Genomic DNA, 27,145 nt, shown 5'->3' with positions numbered 1-27,145 from the left:
TTGTATTCACAGAATAAATATTCGGTTTCCCATCTTGCTTGGAATTGTCGATAGCATATTCACAGTCCACTTTTCTTTTCTTTTTTAGCCATTATGCTAGCTTGTTTAAAGTCACATAGCATTCAGGCTACGTTGTTTACAGGCTTTTGAATGCTTGAATATGATTGGTTGACAAACGTTCTTTGGTGCGCATTTTCAGTGGAACGTTCTTTGGTGCGCATTTTCAATGGAGCGCATTTTCAATGGAACGTTCTTTTTTGCGTATTTTCAATGAAACGCACCGGCCAGTTATTTCATAGGTCCTTACAGCCAACAACAGCAAAATAACCAAAACTCACAGCAATATATGACCAAGCAAATCAATATAGCCTAGTAAACAGGATAAAAAAGACAATGAAGAGTTTGGTTCCAAAATGCGATAAACGCCTTTTTTTTTTATAACTGAGAACCTGCAAAATTCAATTTTGTGTCTGGTCAGTATTGAAAAGTCACTTTTTAATTTGACGTAAAATGCAATATCCGCCGTGTTATTGTGTCACGTTTTCTCCCTTTCTTTCCAAACCGCGACAAACGTCAGTCTCCTTTCTCTGCAGAATGCAATAAATGCGCTCAACCAATCACAGCACACCATTCCACGCATTACAGTAACAGTACCAAACAGTAACGGCGGCGCTTTGAAAACACACAGCTTCCTAGTTTTCCGTATCTACTTTGTACTTTTTGATCAACAAACAGACAAAAAAAATGAATAAATTTGACGGCATTGATGAACCTGTGGTGGTTTCTGTGGTAGGGAAGAAACGTAAGCCATCGAAATCTAATCATTTACGTGAGGAGATTAAGAAGATGAGGCACTCAGGAGGAGGAAAAATGCCAGCTCCCAGCCAACAAACCCATGTGGGGCCCAAAGGGGTTGCACTTGGGCTGATATCTGGGGCCTACCTGGACTACCCAACTTGGACCCAGCTAAATTTGGCCTCAGTTTCCATGGAGGCCCCACATGTATTAGCCCAGATGGGTTGATGATGGGCTCTTGATGGGCTCCATATCTGGCCCATATGGGTTACCTAGGTAGCTCCCATTTAGGGCCTAGAGGAGTCTGCCCACATGGGTTGATGATGGGACCCAGATAGGTCTTATCTAGGGCTCTTATGGGCCACAACGGGTATATATATATGGGCTACTGTATTTGTCTGTTTGGGTTACCTTATTTTACAGTAAACCCCTAAATACAAACATTACATGTAATCCACTAAACTATACTAAAATGTTAAAGGTATTCAATGAACAGAAACCAGTAGTTCACTTTTAAAGTTACTTTATTAAGCAAGTACAAGTATCACAAAACAAGAAAAGAAAAAAGTTATATATGCATATCTGAAAATTTAACTATTTCACAAACAAAACAATAACAGTGCATCTTCTCACTCCTCTGTTGTCGCTCTCCCAACGGCCCTTTGAAAAGAGAAAATAAATCAATCAACCATTATGCCACTTTTTTTATTCCTTTTCACAGTTCAAACAGATGTGTCAGGTTAGCCTTTTGGTGCCCCACATCAAGTTTATCTAGGTAAGAGGTTTGCAAACCTGTCCTGGAACTCAGAATGGTTACTGCTCAAATAAATAAATAAACTAAACTAAACTAAATCAGTTTTGTGAGGCACCTTAGTGTGTAAACGCTGCCTGGTAAGTCGTGGCCTGATAGGGCAGCGAGGCAGTGAGTCAGTTGCCTAAGTTTTCCAGATGCAGACTTTGTACGTTTCCCTCATCTAATATACCTGATTCCTCACATTAGCTCATTAATAGACACTGCAAGATCTGAAGTGGGTGTGCAGTACTGAGGGTTCCCAGGACAAGTTATAAAACCAAACATTTGCCCATCATTCATCCAACTCAAATATTGCTTATCACTTGAAACATGTAAGTAGTAGCAACTTTACAAAGTCTGCTCGCTCTAATGTTACAGAACATATTTCTCCTGTTTTACAACATTTGCACTGGCTCTTAGTTAAATTTAAAAAACTAAACAAGTTGGCTCCTTTATATCTTCTTCATATACACTCCCTCCACTACATCCTAAGATCGGCTTCAGCACTTACACTTGTTCTTCCACGCACTCGGACAACTTCCATGGGGTCACAAGCTTTTGGTTTTGCTGCTTCCTATGCCATCACTTCCTCTTCACTTCTTGCCCGCTGTCTGTACTATCCTGTATAAATAAAAGCAAGAAAACTGAATACAAAATAAGTCATGTACAAGATTTTAACTTTACAATTCAATTAGAGTCGGATAGAAAACAAAGTATAATAAGATGGAAAAATGCAGTTTTACAGATACTAGACACATGACTTTCAAATGAAAGATTGGTATCAAAGAGCACACCCAGGTTCCTAACCGACGACGAAGACTTAACAGAGCAGTCATCAAGTGTTAGACAGTATTCTAGGTTATTACGTGAGGAAGTTTTTTGTCCAATAATTAGAATCTCTGTTTTTTTCTGAATTTAGAAGTAGGAAATTACAAGTCATCCAATTTTTTATATCAGCTATGCATTCCGTTAATTTTGTGAATTGGTAAGTTTCGTTAGGTTTTGAAGAAATATACAGCTGAGTATCGTCGGCATAACAATGAAAGCTAATTCCATGTTTCCTAATGATATCTCCTAATGGTAGCATGTACAGAGTGAACAGCAACGGTCCTAGTACTGAGCCTTGTGGTACGCCATACTGAACTTGTGATGAGACATCTCTTCATTTACTGCTACAAACTGATAACGGTCAGATAAGTATGATTTAAACCATGCTAGTGCAATTTCACTAATGCCAACATAATTTTCGAGTCTATTTAGTAAATTCTTCCTCTCCTATAGCAATGAATGAATCAAATTTTGGTCTGTTGCTCTTTGACATATCTTTCAGTGCAGGTAAATATTGTTTCAACAATTTTTGCCTGGCCGCTGGGGGCTGTAGCGTCTGGACCAATCGGACACACACAATTCATTTATTTAATGAATAATCCAGCAAACTCACTGTGAAACTTTCACCAAAACTTAACATCCCAAGTGAAGCTAACACACTGGGAGGACGGTGACTTGTTACAGGGAACACAGAGAGTTTTACAACCCAAAAGAATGTGGCCGCATGTGCAGGAGAGAGACAATGGGAAGACAGTAACAATCTTCCATGCAGACTTCACTGCATTAATCAGAGACGAACTGAGCTAGAAATGAACGTGCATCCCAGAAACTGTGTGAATGAGTGTGATGTTTCGTGTCCTATTATGTATACACCATGGTATGTATTTTATTATACAACCAACGGTCAATGTAACTTTACCTGTTTCATGTCTCCTATCTAATTAATCCTCCTTTGATGACTCACGCTTTGATGTACATCACCTTCTCTTAGAATGCAGCGTGGATTTGTTATATCTATCTATTTGTTAATTATGTATTAATTAACAGAAAAGAGGTAAGGCAGATTTGAGATAGCGTCATAAATCTTCACCACAGAGGAAACTCCTGCCAGACAGTCCACCCTTCTCATTGGTACAGCAAACCCAGAGAGGGGTGGCCATTCTCAGGCTTTATTAGAGACTGACCACAGTGACCGCCCTCTCTTTTCAGCGCTTCTCATCCGACAACAACGCAGTGTCTGCTGTTACTGGGGGAGGGCCCCCCCCCACTGGGGCCCAGCTCCCTGGGCCCAACAGGCCTGAGAAATGCCTGCCATGCTTTCATATTCCCAAAAGGGAGTCAGACTTTTCTTCAATCCAGAAAACAACTGCAACTTTACCATCACTGACGCAACGATCCACTCCTGGTCTTCTCGGCACTTGGGGACGCCGCGCCGTCCAGCGTGCCCTCAGCAAGCCAGAGCAGCAGGCTTCGACTCACAACAGCCATGTGCTCTAAGCCACCATGCTCTTCTTCAATGCCACAGACCCATCAACGAATTCAATCTTCATCCACTTCAAGAATTGTCCACGATTGCAACTGGCCATGCAAGTAAATCAATTTAATGAGGTGCTCTGAAAATGAAAATTAGCTGATGGTCCTTTTCATACTTAAATAGATCTTTTCCATAGTTCTATTTCCTGTTTCTGGTTCCACATCACTCACAATGAACCGGCACAGGACAGCAAACACAAAGGGATAAAATAGGGAGAAACTAATGAGGGAAACAGGTGACAAGGGTAAAGCAATGATGACTAAACAAGGATAACAAGGGGGGCGGGACAGAGAACGAGACAACGCAAGCACACAGCCCAAACAAATGGCCATGTGCTTACACATAAACCATGGGTCTGCCATGATCCTGCCTCAAGACCAGGGAAAATTAAAGACTAGATGGCAGGATCATGACATAAAATAAAAAATAACACAAAAGGGCAATGAATCCGTACCAGAAGTGATGGCCAGTAATCAGCTGGATCCTTGGCGAATCTGAAGGGGGGAAAGAAGAAATGATTCAATGAAAAGTCCATTAAAAGCAGTATATATATATTTTTTTACCATTCCTTTAAACAATCTTAAAATTGATTTAAATTGTAAAAACGTTTACCATTATAACATTCACACAACATGAACTGAGTAATGTCATCTTTGAGACTGTTAGTTATTACATGATTAAAAATGTAAACATAAACTTAAAGCATGGCAATCCCATCAGAAATGTGTATCAAACCATCAAATAATTTTACCTGCAGCCGCATTTATCCTGTTATGACACGTCTGAGAGTCTTTCCCTTAATGGTTTCCAGTGATTAAAAAAAGGAATGATGAAGGTGACATGAATCCACTTTCAGTGCGCCACTTCAGCAGAAGAAAGACAAAAGGACTTTCTCTATATAATACTATATATTAATCCCAGTGAGTGTAGGGTTTCGAACAGTGGGTGAAATTGACTCACTGTAGTTGGTGAATGGATCTTTCTGTTGGGTGTTCTCCCCCGATAAAAATTATTCCAATGCTTGATCTAAAAAAAAAAATGTAAACAAATATATTTTCAATATCGTTATCAGTGTTTGAAGAGGCTATGTAAACATACTTCTAACAAATAGGCCTAAATGACTGTTTTATCACTTTACTCATTCCCACGCTTTTTTACCTCTCATGCGTTTTTAAACTAACATTAGCTGACAACATTAAACACATAACGTTAACTTTACCAACAACAAAACACAGCAATGTCAGATGGTACTAACTTACATAGAAATACGTGCTTATATCGCTACGGTAATAATGAAGCAGTAAAAAAAACACACACAGAGATAACTTATTTAACGTTATCTTATGAGGTTGCAGTAAGCCTATGACCGTTATCCGTGTCCCTAGACGTTAATTTAACTGACTGTTAAGGACTGAAAAATGTTTTCTTACCTGATATCGCCAGTATTTTTACAGACCACGTACGACCCCTTCCTCTGTTCACATTCCAGCTTTTGTTCTTCATTGACATATCAACTCAAATTCGCTCAAAATGTAAGAATTCAACAGGCAGATATAATCCAGGTCTGACCGAGTAATCAATGCAAGCAGCAGCTGCTCACACACCGAGAGAAACAGACGTATTTTCAAACTTAAAATAGGCGCTCAGACAGACAGATTAACCAATCATGCTCAAAGTAAAACGGCGAAACAACCAATAACAATAGTTTGCGCGAGTTAACATAGCGGTGTATTGAGTTTTATTTGCAGTCTGTATTATTATTTAATTAATTAGTCAAATGACATGACAGTGTATGAATGCAAATGTAATAATGCAATGTAAACTGTTAGGCAAGCAGACAAAATTGTAAATTCACACAAAATCACATAAGGCAAAAGGTTTCTGCTGCACTGCTCTCTTGAGGGTAAAACTATTATTGTTAATAATGATAATTATATTTTAACATATATACTGAAGAGCTGTTATGATAAAAAATTCATGAAATGCTAATTATCACAATAATGTTAAAAGGCAGATATTTCTGTTGTATGTTGTTTCAACGTACAGATCTTGTAAAATTTCAACGTTGATTTAGAAGTGTTTTTGTTAATCTTTTTCAACAACAACTGACATTATTTCAACCATATTTCAACGTTGAAGGTCGGTCATGTGCCGGCTGGGATGTACTCATTTCCCATTAGTGAACTAACTAGGTCCCACATAGTTTGCCCATGCTGGACCTACTTAGTTGACCCAAGTGGGCCCCAAATAAGATGCCCATTTTGAGCCCATGCCAACTCTGTACCCCTGTAGCCCATTTGTAACCCATATGGGCACCAGATAAGATGCCCATTTTGAGCCCATGCCCACTCTGTACCCCTGTAGCCCATTTGTAAGCAAATATGGGCCCCAGATAAGATGCCCATTTTGAGCCCATGCCCACTCTCAATTGTTTTAAGTCAACGGAAAACAGGCCCAAGCCATTTTACATATTTGCAAACTGTGCCTTCAGTTTTTGCAATCTGTACCCACAAATTCATAAACCGTGCCCAAGCTTTCACAATCCGTTCCCACGGGTTTGTAAACTGTACTCATGGATCTGTGGCCCCCTTCAACCAGGCCACCTAGGTGCTGGATGCATTGCATTGTGTTTAAACTTAATTTTTTTTAATTGATGATTTCTTGAATTTTATATAAAATTTTTTTTTTTTTTTAAATGACAGTTTATTTGTGTAAACTCACAATAACAAGAAAGCGTTGTGCTTTTGTAAAATAAAAGAAAACAATCAGGCGCTCTTTCATGATCTCCATGAACTGGATCGTGTCTCAAAAATGAACTGAAACAATATATATTTCATATATAAATATGAAACCTATATAAAGCTTGAAATGTCCACTTGTAAATGAACAAATTCGAATTGAAAGCAAACATCGTCTGATTATGTAATCTGTATGATATGGAAGCTTATGGGTAGCAAATTTCAATTTGAAATGTAATATGCAAAATGACAATGCAATATGTAAAATGGAAATGCATTTCTGTATTTCAATTTTAATTTTCCAATACATTTGTGCAACGTTTGGTGCAAAATGAAAATGAAAATTCAATTATAAAATTTACATTTGCCATTTCATACACTAGTTTTAGTATGTACACTGAATCCATAATTTAACGTTTTATAAGTTGCGCAATTAAAATTAAAATGTATTACAGAAATGATTAGATATGTTTAACATGTTCAAGCAAAAACTGTGGCAAAATTGTAATTTAAATGTTATTTTTTTCTTAATTGCATTTAGACTCACAGTTAAGACACTTGCGATTGCATTTCCATTAAGTGTCCCGCAATGAATGTAGCAAAATTCAATGTGCAGTTTGAAAATGCATTCTGAGCCAATCACGTGCCCGTCCCGCCGTCAATCACTGCGTGAAGTTGGCCCTGCCCCCAACCCAATACAAAACGTCGGCAAAATAGGCCACATTCACCCAAAATAGACTCATATGTTTGTTCTAATTTGCGCCGATAAACGTTTATTTTGTGCTGCTTCGGTTTCTTAAATATTAAAATAATATTTATTGGTCATTCTGAGGTCACTCAGCCCATAGACTCAGCCCCCCTACCTGCTCCACATTCACCCAAAATAGTCTCGTTTGTTTGTGCGATCGTTTGTGCTGGTTAAAGTTTAGTGTGCTGCTTCGTTGTTTAAATATATATTTTTTATTTTTTTATTTTTTTATTAGATATAAAGAAACAAAAGTCAACAAATAATGAGTTCTCAACATGAAAACACGAAACGGAACATACACCAGAGGAGAGAAGAATAATAAAAAATAAAAAGATAAAAAATAAATAGGAAACAGACAAAAATTACAATAATAATAATGATAATAATACAAGAAAAGATAAGAAAAGCTAATAAATGAAGGAGATACAATCAATTAGAGCATGTTAGGAAAGTACAATGTGACAAAATTTAAAGGGGGATTTTAAAGAGAGCACAAAAAGACAATGTTTTCCTTGCTTTGTTCTTCTCTGAAACAGAAAGCGTTTGAAGGTATTGATGGAATTCGTCGAGAAAAACTTTGAATAATGGCTTTTGATTGGAAAATTTACATTTATGAATATGAAATTTTGCTAGGAGAAGTAAAAGATTTATAAAGTGAAATTCTTTCTCCGTATTAATAAATCCAAATATAACATGTTTCCAAAATAAGGAAAAATGAGGGTACACAAAATCAATAATATACCTGCAAAAGTTCTTCCAAAACATTTTGGTATAGCTACAGTCCCAAAACAAGTGTACAGTAGTTTCATCTTGTGCATTACAGAAATCACATTTTATATCAATGTCAGGTTTAAACTTTTTTGGGTAACTTTTCACTGGATAGAATCTATGAATTAATTTAAATGACACTTCTCTGACTTTATTTACTATAAGGTATTTATGTGGCAATAACCAAACTTTTCTCCAGTCAACAATATCCACAAAATTGCTCCAATAGGTAATTACATAAGGTTTGGTAATAATATCTTTTTGAAAGAGAGCACGAATGGACCTATTGCTAGAATATGGAACTAAACAAACCTTGCCCACCATTGTTTGAGTGGGATCAAAAATAGGTGATGTGGTAAACAAAGTCCTATCCAAACCTCTAAACAATGTAATAACACCTGTGGGAATAGCATCGAAAACGATGGCGAATTCTCTAGGCGTGACAGGAAAATTAAACTTTTCCAGGAATTCGCCATATGTATATAGACATCCATCATCATTAAAAGATCACGTACTAACGTAATACTGTTATCATGCCAGTTTTGAAAAAATAAGGACTTGTTTTTATAGAGAATATTATGATTGTTCCATATGAAATATGAATGTGGGGAAAAGTTGTGTTTATAAATAAGAGACCAAGCCAGAAGCATTTGTTTGTGGAATGAAGAGAGCTTTCCAGGTAATTTTTCAATGTTATAATTGCATAACGAAAGAATCTGAAGACCACCCAGCTGGGAAAATATATAATTTGGGATAAAGTTCCAAATTGAAGAGGGGCATTTTAAGAAGTGTTTCATCCAATTAATTTTAAAAGTGTAATTTAACGTTTTAAAATCTAGAAAATTTAGTGTTCATTACCACAGTTTTTTTTAATATAGTGAGTACGATTCCTCCAAACAAAATTGAATAAAAGATTGTCTATCATTTTACAAGTTTTATTGTCCAAATATAAAGCTATTGCTGCATATGTTAATCTAGATAACCCTTCAGCTTTAGTAAGCAAGACCCTGCCTTTTAATGAAATATTTCTTTGGAGCCACTGGTTGAGTTTTTTACGGGTTTTGTCAATAGCTGGAATAAAATTTTCAGAACATCGTGTAGCTTGATTCCTAGTTATAACAACTCCTAAATACGCAACTTTTTCTCTGACAGGAATATTACAAATGGATGAAATATCACACTCTGTAATAGGTAATAACTCACACTTAGATATATTAAGGAATAAACCAGAAGCTTTAGAGAATGCATCAATTACCCCTAGAGCTACTGCAACTTGATCACTATTTTTTAAGAAGAGAGTGGTGTTATCAGCCAACTGGCTGATGATCACCTCCCTGCCTGCAATTGAGACACCTACAAGGTTGCTTTGCTTAATATGGTCTACTAAGTGTTGAGCTGCTAATAAAAACAAATAGGGAGATTTGGACAACCTTGACGTATACCCCTTTTAACATCAAATCTAGAAGAAGTCCTGTGTTTTAGTTTAATTGAACTGTTGGCATTACAATATAAAGTTCTAACTGCATCACAAAAAAAGGGCCAAAACCAAATCTTTCCAGAGTAAGAAAAATAAATTTGTGCTCAAGAGTATCAAATGCTTTGCAGAAATCCCAAAATAAAATATAACTTTGATCCGAAATCAAATGAGAAATATAGCTGCGAGCAGCGATTACGGGCCCAAGCCGGTGGCACCGCAACCCCGGTGCCTTTAGTTACCTAAAGGCACCGGGGATGGCGGTGCCGCCGGCTTTGGCCCTCCATCGCTGCTCGCAGCTATATTTATATTTATATATCTATATCTATATCTATATCTATATCTATCTATATCTATCTATCTATCTATCTATCTATCTATCTATCTATCTATATCTATATCTATATCTATCTATCTATCTATCTATCTATCTATATCTATATATATATATATATATATACACAGACACACACACACATACATATACATATACATACATATATATATATATATATATATATATATATATATATATATATATATATATATAAGACAGAAAATATTACTTGTCTTACCTTATTCTGATTTTATGATACACTCAAAATATTCCACAACAAATCCTTTAAATTTAATGTAAAAATAAAAACGAAAGTAAGTAGTGTTGGTCTCACGTAACCCTCTCAATAGAATCAAAATGTTTCAATATTTGTGATGTATTTGGATGCTAAACTATTCTTTATTATAGGCTTTGTACTTCACTCGTGTTCCAATATCGATGGAAAAAATCATCCTCTTCACACGCGCAAAAATGTGCTTGGAAACATCACAGTGGAGCTCTGCTTTCTGTGAATGGTACAAATTGTAATACTGACTATTTAAACAGAGCAGTGTAATTCATTTATGTTAGGTTGACTATTTTTATTATTATATTGTATTAGGGCTATAATGAACAGGCTGCGATGTCAAGATTGCAATTCTGGAATGTGTGTGTGTGTGTGTGACGCGGTTGCGGTTGAACAGTGGACACAAAAACATAAATAAAATGTTTTAGTTAATTCCTACATTCATAGGAATACATTGAAAATGCTCGCTCTACTCCGCACCATTATCAATGTCTGTGCGGACGTCTGTATTTTACTAGTATATAGTATACTATAGTTAGCGATTTAAAAGCCCTCAGCGGTGTCACACGTCGATTAACCGGTGGGGAAATTTGATCACAGTCACATCCCTAATATATTTATATATAAATACAATAGGCCTACCTGAAAGAGAATTTTACTTGCCCGACCAGAGTATAGCCTGATTAGAACGTCAATAACAAAAAAATAACTTGGGAGTCACTAAAACGAGAGATTATTCTAATTTCATTACATTCATTTTAAGTTGCAATCAGCAGTTATAATGAATGTATTACTGATCAATGGTAACAAGGTTGCACTGCTGAGGCTCATGCTGCTTCTCCAGGAGAATTGTAAACAAATGAGCGCAGCACACAAAAAAGCAACCCAGTTAACAACATACTGACTATAAAAATTACAAATATGGAGTTTTTATATATTTTATAACATATGATAGAGTTAAGCAAGCTCACTTGACGAGTAGGCAACTATTTCCTGAATACAATCACGATTGAAACTGTGACATTGATTTCATACAACAGGTTAATAAACAGTTACAATTAAGTCACTTACATTTTAGATGCAATATTGACTGTTTTTGTTCTGTTTCAGCAGCAAAAATAGTTAAACAAAGATCACAGCAGAACCATCGCGCATCTAACAGCAACTTGTTTTCTCATTACTGAATGATTCAGCATTTTGAAACGAATCGGTTGACTCAAAGATTCAATGGTCAATCCATAAACATCTGTCTCAATCATGAAAAACTCAGTCATTGGAACGAATCGTTTGAACGAATGAATCAATGACTCGCTCATTAAGATGGTCGCCTGGCGACACCTAATGGCGGTTTAGTGTTATGTTTAAAAGTATATTTTTTTCCAACGTGCACCATTATCAATGTCCGTGCGGACGTCCGTTTTTTACTTTCACTTTTATATTAGCGATTTAAAAGCACCCGCTCGTGTCACACGTCGATTAACCGATGGGAAAATATCCTCACAGTCATATACCTAATAAATTTATATTTAAATACAATAGGCCTGCCAGATGGCTTTACGGTAGAATTTTTAAAAATGTTTAAAGGGAAACTAATGCCTCTGCTACTTGCTGTATTTGAGGAATCATTCTCCATAGGCCGCCTCCCACATACGTTTTATCAAGCGACAATTTCGGTTTTACCTAAGAAAGGAAAAGACCCTCTAAGCTGTAGCTCATTTCGGCCTATATCTTTACTCAATGTGGACTGTAAAATATTGGCAAAGATTCTAGCCCGAAGACTGGAGAACATCCTCCCTACTATTTTGGCTCCAGATCAGACTGGCTTCATTAAAAAACGCTTCTCTTTCTTTAATATACGCAGAGTATTCGATATTATTTATTCTCCTGACTCAAATAAGCATATACCTGAAATTTTAATATCTTTAGATGCTGAAAAAGCATTCGATAGAGTGGAGTGGAGCTATCTTTTCAGTTGTTTAGAGAGATTTGGTGTGGGTCCAAATATTTTGTCCTGGATACAACTTTTATATACTTCTCCCTTTTCTTCCGTTATTACAAATAACACTAGCTCACAATATTTTCCATTGTATAGAGGAACTAGACAGGGTTGCCCTCTGTCCCCCTTATTATTTGCAGTGGCGATTGAACCTCTGGCCATCTTGCTAAGGTCAACTTCAGTTATCCAGGGTATATCCAGGGGGGGCAGTGAGCACAAACTGTCGCTCTATGCAGATGATCTGCTACTATTTATCGCAGACCCACATAACTCTCTCCCTCATGTCATGATGGCACTTGAGCGTTTCAGTCGCATTTCGGGATATAAACTCAACCTCTCTAAAAGTGAACTATTTCCTATTAATTGTGTAGCAAAAAATTCTTCTTTTTCTGCTTATCCATTTACAGTAGCTCCTGATAAATTTACATATTTAGGTGTGGTTGTTTCGAGAAATATTTCTGAACTGTTTAAGCTCAACTTTACTCCCCTCTTGGAACAAACTAGGATATCCCTCGAGAAATGGTCTAAGCTTCCCATCTCTCTGATTGGTAGGATCAACGCAATTAAAATGAACACACTCCCTAAATTTTTATATTTGTTCCAAACTATTCCTATTTATATTAAGAAATCTTTTTTTACTAATTTAAATAAGATAATCTCATCTTTTCTTTGGAACAAGAAACCCCCTAGAATACGTCTGTGTTTTCTGCAAAACCCTAAAGAACAAGGGGGGATGGCTCTCCCAAATTTTCAATTATATTATTGGGCTTGTAACCTAAGAGCTCTGACTTACTGGCAAGGGTCACATCATATAAATCACTTACCAGACTGGGTCCAGATAGAATCCTCGGCCTGCCTTCCTTCCTCACTTCCAGCCCTCCTTTTCTCACCCTTACCACTTGGTCTAGAATCTCACATGTTGCACCCTATGGTTTGGAACTCCATCCAGATTTGGGCCCAAATTCGCAAATTTTTTGGATGGCAGAGAGGTTCAACTTGTGCCCCAGTTGCCAGAAACCATCGATTCACTCAGCCTATAAATGATCAGGCATTCTTGCTATGGCAAGAAAAAGGAATCTTAACATTCAAAGATCTTTTCGCTGACGGTTCCTTCTTATCTTTTGTGCAATTGGAATCTCGTTTTGAATTACCTAAAACACACTTTTTCAGATATCTACAGGCACGCGATTTCACACGCAAGAATTTTATCTCTTTTCCTTCCCATCCCGATCCAAACCCTATTGACCTACTCTTTCCTGATGACCCGGAGCAAAGGGGAACTATTTCTAGCTTATATGTGACCCGATCTGGCGAAATGAGTCGGAAGTCGCAACGTTCCATTTTAAGATATGGGCCGTTTATGTGGAAAAACAATGAAATAATATATTTTTTTTTTTTTGTGCTAAATTTCAAAGAACAGACATTCAAAAATAATCTCCTAAAGTTTTGTAGTCCAGATAATTGAGTAAAGGTATTTAAATGACTATTAAAGTTTACAAAGTTTTACTAAATTCGCTGGAAATGAATATTGCTTTTCTCAACTCCTCTCGTCACCTCTGAGCATTTCCCGGGTATCCCCTGAAACGTCTCTGCTCTCCAAATATGGTGTTACACGTTGTATAGAACCAATCAAAAAGCTTAGAAATGTACACAAACGCTGATCATTTGTCAATGGGAAGCCCCATTTCGACTGACCGGCACGCGATTGGTCCAGCCATCCTCCTGTCAGACTCGCGCCTGTCAGACTCTGTGTAAACAAGCTAGCAGATCTCCTCAGAAAGATTCAATATTATTAATTTGAGAAATGTCGCTGTCAAAAGAGAGCAAAGTCGCCAAAAAGTCGCCAAAAGCGTTGAACTCACTGGAGGCTTCTAACCTAAGCTCTGCTGCTGGTCATCAAGGGTGGCTAAGGCTAGTCAGTGATTGTTTTGAATCTGGAGACGTGTCATCCTCTGATGACAGCGACAGCGAAAGTGACAGCCCTGTGGTATTTATCGTGTATGGATGTGAGTGAGTGCAATTATTCTGTGAGTGTATTTATCTGCAAGGAGAATCTATTACAATGTGTTTGATTTATTTTAACCCAATATTTAACTGTTGGTATATCCGTTATGAATATGTTACACTGTTATTGTCAACTAGCCTACACAAAGATATGATTGCATAGGCTAACATTATTTGTTCTCTGTTTCCTTGTCTCTCTGCCTCTCTCACTCTCTCTCTCTCTCACACACACACACACACACACACACACACACACACACACACACACACACACACACACACACACACACACACACACACACACAGACACACAGACACACACACAGACACACACAGACACACAGAGAGACACACACACACACCCTCTCTCAAGCAAAATGTAGCACCTTAAAATAATTTGAGCTTCAGCCTGGCATAATAGCATATATTAATGTCTTTGGTCAAATTAAGCTGTACAATAAATAGTTCATCCCTTTAAATGCAATGGATTTTGAAAGATATCAACAAAAAACGGGCAAAAAACTTTAAAAGCGATTTTCTCAGGTTTTCAATTGGAAAAAGAGGGCAGACGACCACAATTCAAATGTGTATATATTTACAACCATTCAAGGTATGACTTTGACTAGGATATCATTTGAAAGCTTATGGTCTCCTCTTTCCATTAATACCAAAATATCAGTTTTGAAATTTGGGTCACTGTGACTCATTTTGCTGGATCAGGTCACATATATAAAACTTATATCATTATTATCCACTTCTGTTAATGCACAAAGAGATTCCTGGCAACTGGATCTCAATATTTGTCTGACAGACAAGGAATGGAATGAGGCTAAATATAGAATTCATGGCTCTTCTATCTGTGCTAGACACAGCCTTATTCAATTCAAAGTGGTACACAGGCTTCATTTATCCAAGGCCAAGCTGGCAAAGATGTATTCCTCTGTTGACCCTACCTGTACAAGATGTAAGCAGTCCCCTGCTACCTTAGCTCATATGTTCTGGTTATGTCCTAGGCTGTCTTTTTTTTTGGTCGCAGATTTTTGTATCTTATTCTAGAATTTTTAGTAAAGATGTTTGTGCAAATCCTTTAACTGCCATCTTTGGTATTGTGTGTGAAAAAAACGCTTTGTCAAAAAGCGAATTGGACTGTATAGCCTTTACTTCCCTACTGGCAAGGCGCTTAATTTTGATTAATTGGAAACAGTCCTTCCCCCCTTCTTTTAAACAGTGGGCCAGAGATGTGTTACATTTCCTGAGTTTGGAAAAAATAAGACTTAATTTAAGGGGCTCCGGGCCTAAGTTCACTGTCATATGGCGTCCTTTCATAAATTATCTCCAAAACCAATTATAACTATAACTGGACGAATTGATGCTGTCGTCAGGTTTTGCCTTTGATCTACTGATGTTATTATTTCTCCTTACTGTTTTATTTATATACACGATGTAAAAGCACAATGTATGTCTGGATGCATGTTGTGTTGTTGGTTGTGTTGTTATGTGAGTTTGTATGTTGATTGTTGTTTAAATAAAAATGTAAAAAAAAAAAAAAATACAATAGGCCTACCTAGTAAAACGTTTTATATACTATTTTGATATCCTTTTGGACACAAGAGGGCAGTATAGCCCTATGTTTGCTTTTTTGTTGAACCAAATAGCACTAAATAGCCTGTTTTTAACTTTTTCATACTTCTTGAATTGCAAAAACAGAATAAAATAGGTTTAGTTCTCTTAATAGTTTAAGAGGAGTGGCTAAAAATTCAGAGGCTGATTTTGCAAAAAAAATACACATTCAGACCAAAATATCTGACTTCCTGATGGCCGGAGCTAATGAATGTAAATTAGAAAGTTGTCCGGCTCGATGAGAACAATATACAAACTATTTTTTTTTTACTGTAGTTAAAACTAATCCCCCCACTTTTGTCAAAAGCATTTTGAAAGTGACACACTTCCTGCTGCCAGTTGGTGGCGCTATAACTTTGACTCACAATAGTTACATCCATCTGATCGGCCTCTTACCACGAACACACTGCTGAAGTTTCATCAAGATCAGTTAATGTATGCTGAAGTTATAACACACTTCCTGTTTAATTTTTTCGCCATAAATTCGTTTCCTCGCCACGGCCAAACCGTTCGAGATATTCAAAATCCGTCCACAATTTAGCATCCTCAATGTCTTGACTTCATGCTGACCGAGTTTGGAGGCGAATCGATGAATTCCCTAGGAGGAGTACATTAAATTCCACAGCATGCGTTTCCAAACAACCCATAATAGCCGACTTCCTGTTGGGCTGGCGTAAAACTTAGAGCACGAAAGTTGTTCGGCCCGAGGAGATCTATGTGTGTACCGAGTTTCATATTATTACATGCAACTGTGTTTGATTTAAGGACACATGTTCGGATCCCGTTCCAGGGGGCGCTGTCAAGCCCTCCTGCCACGCCAGTGTACCAGCTTCAGCCCGGCCCTGATGGCCGTTCGTTCTGACCTGTGTGCAAAGTTTCAAGAGTTTTCGAGCATGTTAAGGGCCCCTAAAGTGCCCGAAAGGTTGACAAAAAAAATAATATATATATATATATATATATATAGCTGCGAGCAGCGATTACGGGCCCAAGCCGGTGGCACCGCAACCCCGGTGCCTTTAGTTACCTAAAGGCACCGGGGTGGCGGTACCGCCGGCTGTGGCCCTCCATCGCTGCTCGCAGCTATATTTATATATCTATATACATATATATATATATATATATATACCGTTCAAAAGTTTGGGGTCAGGAAGATTTTTAATGTTTTTAGGAGAAGTCTCTTCTGCTCACCAAGGCTGCATTTATTTGATTAAAAATACAAACAAAAACAGTAATATTGTGAAATATTATTCCAATTTAAAACAGCTGTTTTCTATTTTAAAATATTTTACACTGTAATTAATTTATGTGATCAAAGCTGAGTTTTCAGCATCATTACTCCCGTCTTCAGTGTCACATGATCCTTCAGAAATCATTCTAATATGATGATTGATGGTCAATAAATATTAATTATTATTTTCAATGTTGAAAACAGTTGTGTACAGATTTTTTTTCAAAATGCGTTGATGAATGTAAAGTTCAAAAGAACAGCATTTATTTCAAATAGAATTTTTTTTAACATTATAAATGTCTGTACTGTAACTTTTGATCAGTTTAACTCATTCTCAATGAATAAAAGTATTGATTTATTTTATTTCTTTCCCCCAAAATTTAAATTTAAATTATTACTGACCCCAAACTTCTGAATGGTAGTGTTTAATGTTACAAAAGCTTTAGATTTCAGATAAATGTTGTTCTTTTGAACTTTCTATTCATCAAAGACTGTACACAACTGTTTTCGACATTTAAAATAATAATGAATGTTTCTTGAGCATCAATCATCATATTAGAATAATTTCTGAAGGATCATGTGACAGTGACGACTGGAGTAATGATGCTGAAAAATCAGCTTTGATCACAGGAGTAAATAACAGTTTAAAATATATTAAAATAGAAAGCAGCTGTTTTAAATTGGAATACTATTTTACAATATTACTGTTTTTGTTTGTATTTTTAATCAAATAAATGCAGCCTTGGTGAGCAGAAGAAACTTCGCTTAAAAATCTTACTGACCCCAAATTTTTGAACAGTAGTGTATATATATTATATAAAAATGTAAGGGATAAGACACAGATAATTTTACTTGCCTGACCTGATTAGAACAATGAAAAAACTTAAATGAAAAAATAACTTGGGAATCACTAAAACGAGGGCGCGATTGAACAGTGGACACATAAAAACATACTCTGTCATTTTGTTCAGAACATTATTCAAACTGCAAAGTGTTAACTTATATTTTTGTACAGTAGCAATAAAACACAACATTGTGCTTTTTTAAAATACATTCAAGCAATCCGCCCCGAAAATGAAACTAAAATGCTCACGGCTGAACAGGCATTCATAATGGTGCGCGTCCTCAGAGAGGAACGAGCAGAACAGAGTCAACGTTTTTTAGGTCATTCCTCCTTCCATAGGAATTTATTGAAAACGCTCGCTCTGCTCCGCACCATTATCAATGTCCGTGCGGACGAACATATTTTACTTTCATTTTTAAGTTAGCGATTAAAAAGCCCCCAGCGGTGTCACATGTCAGTTAACCCTCTGGGGTCTGAGGTGTTTTTGGGGTCCTTGAGATGTTCTGACATGCCCTGACATTTGTGCTTTTTTCAGTTGCTTATAAACATAGTAATGGCAAAAAAAAATTACACACTATTTAGCACAAACAGGGCTACCATAATATGTGAGCAACAAGAATGTACATGTCTGCATTTTTGAGAGAATAATGTTTATGCGTGGTTATTGAAAAAACTAAAAACTAAAGTTTCTGAAATAAGACCACAAAACACACACTAAATATGTGCCAATAAGACTTTTGTCTAATGGATGTCATCGCCTAGTGTTTTTTCTTCAAAATTATGTGAAAATCACCCTGCCTAATCCTTCACATAACACAATACATTGATTTGAATTTTGCAAAGCACTTTCTGTTTGGAAAGGCCATATGCGGAGTGGGCGTCACAGATCATGCATATGTAGTGGTTCACACCTGAGGACCGCATACTTAATGAGCCATTCATTCAGGTGAGTCACTGAGCCACAAGAATGCAAGAGCAACAGTTGGAAGCATCTCAATTCTTTTTTATTTTTCCACATATTGTGCTTGCAATTTGGCCTATAATAGCCAAGGAAAACATGTAATTGTGCCGTTAATTCTCATACTGTATTTTCAGTTTTGGAATATTTATCCTCTCCCCAAATTTGTCACTAATAAAACACAATAAAAATTATTTAAAGAAAAGGCTTATATTTACCTTTTAATAGTTTGTTTACATCTACCTTGTAAATATTTAAATAAACAACAATTCAAGTGTAATCTTTCTTTGTACAAACTAAAGTATACATTTTATCATACATATTTCAAAGTTAAGGATTTGATTGATTATTTGATTATTTTTGACAAAAAAATTGGCAAATAAAAGCTTATTTGAGGTGGCAGATATTTTACAGTAAAAATGTATAATCTATCCAAAACTAATCAACGAAATGTTGTCTTTCATATGTCTGTAACATAGGTCTTTCATTTTTATTATAAGGAATATAAATGCTAATTTGCAGTTTAATACGTTGCTTATACAAATATATATATGTGCATACACACACACACATATACATGTGTATATATTTATACACAAAAATAAATTTTATTTATATTTTTTATATACATTTTTTTTTCCACAAATTGTGCTTGTAAATTGTATAATATCCAAGGTAAACATGTCTAGTAATTGTGCAGTTAATTCTCATACTGTATTTTCAGTTTTGGAATATTTATCCTCTCCCCAAATTTGTTACTAATAAAACACAATAAAAATTATTTAAAGAAAAAAAAATTATATTTACCTTTTAATAGTTTGTTTACATCTACCTTTTGAGGGACATTTTCCCTTATTATTATTATTCCTCACAGCGCTGCGAGACGGTGTAAACAAGTAATGATCTGAATAAACTTGTGTTTTCTTGAGCTGATATGGGGCTCGAGAAAACACAGCCCCTCACAGGTTTGCGCCGTGGATTCCCGCGAGTCAGACGCGGATACTGTGTTTGTTTTAGGCTCGCGCTGTCGCGCAGTCTTCACTCGGACGCGCGCTTCAATCCGTTGTGGAGACTCTCTTTTCGTTCCAGTGAAATTACAAAACAAAATACACACACACACATGTCTCTGCCTGATATACAACCACTGATAAACATAATCTGATTTGACAAAAAAAAAAAAAAAAACTATGAGTGCAGATTTGAACTCAGAACCTTTGACACGCTAGGCAAATGTTCTACCACTAGACCACTTGATGATCTCCAGTTCAAGCACGTTATGTTGTGATTGCTAGCCTATTTACTTTTTATGTATTAAATCCAGGAAATTTGTTAATGAAAATAATATTAAAATTAAGATACAATTAAAACAAAACGAAATTCGTTTTAAAGAATGGATTTGTGCTTTCTGTTTTGAAGTCTCTGTGAAAGTTTGAAAGTCTTTTAGTGCTGCTTCAGAGCGCTCGCGTCCATAATGGAGAACTGTCACGTAATATTGTTTTTTCCTCATAAATGCGAACATGTGTCAACTAATGCAAGTAAATTTAAAAAGACTTACCCGAAATATTATCCACGGCTGGATCAAGTCGCTCAACGTTCGTCGCTCAAAATACAAACGTTCGTCGTCAGAGTCCTGCTCTTCTTCTGAGCAAAATTTGAACTCGTGTCATCTTCCAACAGCACAGGAAAGTGAATAAATGAAACTTGCTGGTTTTAAGGCATTTCAGGGGGCGTTTACCTTATTTTGCATAGATCACCTCAGCTCATTATCTTATGAATAGCGCGCTCTGCGAGTGGGTGTGAACTCATTACCGATAATTAGGTGAGACGGGAGAAACTGTACTTCTCTTTAGTTTCTTACAGATTACATTGCAGGAGAATATTTGTTTTGAATGTGAATTGTTTTATTTAAAAGTAGAAATTTAAAGCTTTCTTTAGACGCATGTTTCATGGTTGTGTGATAAGTATTAGCTGAGTTTCAGTTCATTTTCCAGACTTGTTTCAAAAAGATTTTTGCGGAGACAGAGTGAGCTGAAAGCGCACCCTGTTTATTTTATTTATTTAAAAATAAAAACAAGGTTTTGATGTTAATGTGAGTGTACACAAAAAAAGAAGACCCTCTATAGTTTATAATCATGTATTTATTTTATTAATATGACCGTAAATGACGGACTTTTTTAAGTTTATGTTGCTGCTATGTGAAAAAAATCCAGCAAAACGCGGGGGCGCGTTTGCCGACCTCAGAGGGTTAACCGGTGGTAAAATATTCTCCCCGTCACATACCTAGTATATTTTTATATAGATATAATAGGCCTACCTGATTTTGAACACAAGAGGGCAGTATAGCACTATGTTTGACTTTATTTATTTATTGTTTAGACTAAACAACCATTCTGGCAGTTTTTAAACTTAAACTTCATTCTTAAATTGAAAAAAAAGAATAAAATGAGTTAAGTTCTGATATTTGTATACTTTTATATAGTAATAAATGGTGTATAATTACATTTTTAGAATATATGAGCCTTTGAGTGTTTCCTTTTTAGACAATACTTTAATCCCTCGCCATAGCAAAACCGTTTGAGATATTTATTATCCGTTCACAATTTAGCATCATTAATATATTTTTATCATGTTGAAAAAGTTTGTTGGGAATAAAATAAACCACTTAGATAAAGGTGGCTAAAAATTCAGAGGCTGATTTTGCAAAAAAATCCACATTCAGACCAAAATATCTGACTTCCTGATGGTCAGAGCTAATGACTTTAAATTAGAAAGTTGTCCGGGTCGATGAGATCAATATATGAACTGAGGTTTTTTTACTGTAGTTAAAACTAACCCCCCCACTTTTGTCAAAAGCATGTTGAAAGTGACACACTTGCTGCTGCCAGTTGGTGGCGCTATAACTTTGAATCACAATAGCTACATCCATCTGATCGGCCTCTTACCACGAACACACTGCTGAAGTTTCATCAAGATCAGTTAATGTATGCAGAAGTTATTCCACTTCGTGTTTCTCTTTTCTCGCCATAAATTCGATTCCTCGCCACGGGCAAACCGTTCGAGATATCAAAAATCCGTCCGCAATTTAGCATCCTCAAAGTCTTGAGTACATGCACACCGAGTTTGGAGGGGACACGGTGAATTTTCTAGGAGGAGTATTTCACATTCCACAGCAAGCGTTTTCCAAACAACCCATAATAGCCGACTTCCTGTTGGGCTGGCGTAAAACTTGAACGGGGAAAGTTGTTCGGCACGATGAGATCTATATGTGTACCGAGTTTCATATTAATTCATGCAAGCGTGTTTGATATATGGACCAAGTTTTAGAACCCCGTTCAAGGGGGCGCTGTTGAGCCCCCCAGCCACGCCTGGGTACCAGCTTCAGCCCGGCCCTGATGGCCGTGGGTTCTGACCTGTGTGCAAAGTTTCAAGAGTTTTTGAGCACGTTAAGGACCCCAAAAGCCCCCGAAACTTTGATTAAAAATATAAAAGCAATAGTCAAATCTCCCCCCTCCCCTCACACACACAGAGACACAGAGAGAGGGAGAGAAAATTCTTCAGAAAATCCACATTCAAACCAAAATATCTCTCTTCCTGTTGGTCGGAGGTAGTTAATGTCAATTAGAAAGTTGTCCGTCTTGATGAGAACAATACACATACCAAGTTTTGTTGCTGTTGATAAAACTAACCCCCCCACTTATGACTAAAGGTGGCGCTACTGAGCCCCTCACCACGCCCGTTCCTGAAACTTTGCACATGTCTACTGGCTAATAAATGTGATGTGTCTGTCGAGTTTCATGCAATTTCAAGCATGCTAAGAGTCTCAAAAGCATCAAAAAAGAATATTGATGTTTGATGCGTTGCCATGGCAACAGTATTAAAGATATCAAAAATCCTTTCACAGGTCTACATCTGCCGTGTGTTTACATTATACACATAAAGTTTGAAGCAAATCGGGTAAAAATAAGAGGGTGATTTCAAAGCATTTTGAAAGTGACACACTTCCTGCTGCCAGTTGGTGGCGCTATAACTTTGACTCACAATAGTCACATCCATGTGATCGGCCTCTTACAACGAACACACTGCTGAAGTTTAATCAAGATCAGTTAATGTATGCAGAAGTTATAACACACTTCCTGTTTCCATTATTCGCCATAGATTCGTTTCCTCGCCACGGCCAAACCGTTCGAGATATCAAAAATCTGTCCACAATTTAGCATCCTCAATGTCTTGACTTCATGCTGACCGAGTTTGGAGCCGATTGGATGAATTCCCTAGGAGTACATTAAATTCCACAGCATGCGTTTCCAAACAACCCATAATAGCCGACTTCCTGTTGGGCTGGCGTAAAACTTAGAGCACGAAAGTTGTTTGGCCTTGAGATCTATATCTGTTCCGAGTTTCATATTATTACATGCAAGTGTGTTTGATTTATGGATAAGTGTTCGGATTCCATTCCAGGGGGCGCTGTTGAGCCCCCCTGCCATGCCCGGGTACCAGCTTCAGCCCGGCCCTAATGGCCGCAGGTTCTGACCTGTGTGCAAAGTTTCATGAGTTTTTGAGCACGTTAAAGGCCCCAAAAGCCCCCGAACCCTTGAACAACAATAATAATAATAATAATAATCCTAACGAAAACAATAGGGCCTTCGCCCCTTCAGGGCTTGGGCCCTAATAATCCTACCGAAAACAATAGGGCCTTCGCCCTTTCAGGGCTTGGGCCCTAATAATCCTACCGAAAAAAATAGGGCCTTCGCCCTTTCAGGGCTTGAGCTTCTCTTCATTAGATGGAGAGCCCGCATAATCATCTCTCAGAAGAGCTTTTTTAGATGCAGGAGGCTTACATGGTGTAGCCGGATACGAGGGAAAATCATCTTCAGAGGCCATCAAGGACAGCTGGCCTACCGAGTTAGAGTAGTCATGACAGCTGGACACGAGAGGGTTTGCCGAACCTGTTGCAACTGCCTGTTTAGCAGCCTTCATCGCTCTCTTTTTAACCCGTGTAGACATATGGGTAATCGATTGATCATATCCAGACTCTGCTCAGGATCTAAATATAGTCAGTTACTTAACTTTTGTATTTTTTGCACACGCGCTCGGTAAAACAGGAGCGGTTAGGTCGCCATCTTGGAAACCCCCCGCTTCGTTGTTTAAAATATTAGACACTGAATTATAGACGATGACGTCACCAGCCCTCGACCTGCTCCACATTCACCCAAAAAAGGCTAGGTCGATTAATTTGACCCGTCAGATTCCGTGACCATGTTCATGTGTATTAATACCTTATCAATATGCTTTATAAAATGGAAAGGGACTCGCATGTCTGCCTCATATTTTATGATTATACAGCTGAATAAACAGAGATGGTCACACATCACATTCGTCACTTTATTGAACATTACAGTCAGTTATAAATAAATCCTTGCGATCTCAGAGTAATAGGTCTATGCATTTGTAAGGAAAAACAATAGGATCTCTAACATTATTGAGTATTACAGTTAATAGTAAGCTAATAAGAATAAAGATAAGCATGTATCAGACAATGATAATATTTTATACAAAACGAAACCATCAACACAGTCCAGCATCAGACAACAGCAGCGCAGCAGAATGTTGCCATGGGTGTTGACGCTTGATAACATTCTCCCAGACCCAGACGGTCCAACATCGTACTGGTTCTATCACCTGCAGACGCGTAATAATCTTCGGAAACACTACCATTTCTCTGTCCACGCTCCACTTCATCTGCTAGTGAATGTAACGCTAGTATCAGCTCTGCCGCCGCCGTGTTTCCTTCCAACACCTCAAAATACCATAGACAGTATACGCACCATAGCCTATGTTGAGCCACGCCTTCACGCAGTGATTGACAGGGCGGGGCGGGCAAGTGATCGGCTCAGAATGCATTTTCAAATTGCACATTGAATTTTGCTACATTCATTGCGGGACACTTAATGGAAATGCAATCGCAAGTGTCTTAAATGTGAGTCTAAATGCAATTAAGAAAAAATTACATTTACATTACAATTTGGCCACAGTTTTTGCTTGAACATGTTAAACATATCTAATAATTTCTGTAATACAATTTTTAATTTAATTTTAATTTTGCAACTTATAAAGCGTTAAAATATGTATTCAATTTACATATTAAAACTAGTGTATGAAATGGCAAATGTAAATTATATAATTGAATTTTCATTTTCATTTTGCACCAAACGTTGCACAAATGTATGGGTAAATTAAAATTGAAATACAGAAATGCATTGCCATTTTACATATTGCATTGTCATTTTGCATATTACATTTCAAATTGAATATTGCTACCCATAAGCTTCCATAGTATGAAAGGTGCATTTCTCTCTAATGGCGCATCCGCTTTACAGCGGATATGGAGTTGTTTGCAGCCGACACTGATTGAGAAAACACTAGTTTATTAATAAAAAATTTAAATGCCTCGTTATTTTTTTCAGACACATTTATTATCATTAGCCTATAAATCACCTATAAATCACCTCTCTGTATGGTTCCAGAGACATAGCTCTTCTCATTCAGCATCAGCACGGTGGTAAAAATATAATTTCCGGGTTCTAATTTGGCCTTAGAAAACCATTAAAATCGACCTCATTTCCATATTAATTTGTGAATATTTTAAATGTTTAATAAATAAGCAACAAGTCATAAACAAAAATCTGAAAATACGTCAATAGTTGGTTTTTTTGCGCAGCATTTGGTGTGTAGTTCAAATTCAAATTTTGGTGTTAAATTTTGGATTTTAAAAATACAACAACCGTTCATTTTTTGTTTTTCGACTACTGGTTAAAAAAGGAAAAACGAATGGACGCAAAAGTACACGGACCTGATTCAAATGGATTAATTGCATTTTGGAAAAAAAATGTCATGGATCTATTTCATTTTGGAGGAAAATATAATCCGTTTTTAGTCTTTGAAAGTCAAAATCTGGATTACATTTTTTTTTTATGTTATTATAACCTAATAATTCTATGTGAAAATTTGAAACCGAAAATAGTGGTTTTCATCTTGCCACTTTCTTGGTAAAGAAAACACATTTTTTACTCAAAGTAATCAAAATGGATTTACTGCGTTTTGCAACCAAACTCTTCATTCAATGTTTTTGCTACAAAATTACGTTTTATTATGCATAGACAGCACATGCTCTCTCTCCCATCTAAACGCACACATATGGACACACACTCGCACAGTGTTGTCAGCGCTGCTCTGAAGATTTTATCAGTAAAATAATTTAACAACTTAAAAGCTACAAGACATTTATCCTGGATATACTTAGTCTCACTATAGGAGAACCGCTGCTGCCGAACACTGTTGAAGACACTTATCGAACAGTCACTTATCGAACACTTATCTCTCTCTCTCTCTCTCTCTCTCTGTCTATGACAGCATTAATCAGCTAATAATTCAATGGCCCATCGTCAATTATTCCTTACTTATTGCCGTATTCTCTGATAAAATTAGAGACTTGAGTGAAGCACCACAGCACCACCTGCGTCTTCATGTTGTAATTGTCACAGACGTATATTTTAACAGCGGACGGGCCACTTTCAATTAATCACCAGAATTTGTTGGCAGGCCTGATTAAAAGTCGTGGCGGGCCGTGTTTGGCCGGCGGGCCTTGTTATTGACACGTGCTCTACAGTAACTGAAATAATTATTGACCCATGATCAAACTGTCTGTCTGGAAATATTATCATCAGCTAACATTACAACTAATAGTAAAGTAATATTATAAATAAATGAGCAATACTCACATCAGTGTGTTGAGTTGACAGTGTTTATCCTGCAGTAGAGCAGCGATCTGATTCACTCGTGTGTCTCCTAGTTCATGTTCTCTCAGATTCAGCTCTCTCTGGAGTAACGGGTTTTTACCCACAACTCTATTCACATACTGACAGGCTTCCTCTGCAGCAGGACTCAAAAACCTGCAGAAGAGTCAATTCAGTTCTCAACTAAATGTCCAGCTTATTATATACTTAATACTATATTAGTTATGAATATTTTGCCTGCATATAGCTAATTTAGTTAATTATTTGATCCCGTCTCACCTCAGTGTCTTCAGTTGATAGTCTGGATCCTGTAGTAAATCATTGAGCTGCTTCACTCCTGATTCTCCAGGATCATTTCCTGTGAGATCCAGCTCTATCAGGTGTGAAGGGTTTGATCTCAG

General features: G+C 37.0%; 1 protein-coding gene and 1 long non-coding RNA gene across 3 annotated transcripts in view; both read right to left on the bottom strand.

The window, feature by feature from the left end:
* Positions 1-27,145, bottom strand: part of LOC311292518 (uncharacterized protein) — a 1,083,963-nt gene that overhangs the window by 178,967 nt on the left and 877,851 nt on the right. The gene's annotated exons all lie outside the window — the stretch shown is intronic.
* LOC311292576 lies at positions 308-9,873 on the bottom strand. Of its 2 annotated transcripts, XR_014627750.1 has the most exons (7): positions 5,381-9,873; positions 4,911-4,976; positions 4,702-4,746; positions 4,405-4,444; positions 3,795-3,994; positions 2,100-2,209; positions 308-1,455 (listed from the first exon to the last, which is right to left on the bottom strand). It is a non-coding gene; the product is annotated as an uncharacterized lncRNA (long non-coding RNA). The 2 variants fall into 2 exon arrangements; XR_014627749.1 differs by having other exon boundaries at positions 4,702-4,813; positions 4,911-9,873.

This window comes from Rutilus rutilus (assembly GCF_951802725.1).
Source record: "Rutilus rutilus genome assembly, chromosome: 6".
In the NCBI taxonomy this organism is placed as follows: Eukaryota; Metazoa; Chordata; class Actinopteri; order Cypriniformes; family Leuciscidae; genus Rutilus; species Rutilus rutilus.
The sequence above is the reverse complement of the archived record's forward strand: the minus strand, read 5'-3'. Positions and strand labels throughout refer to the sequence as shown.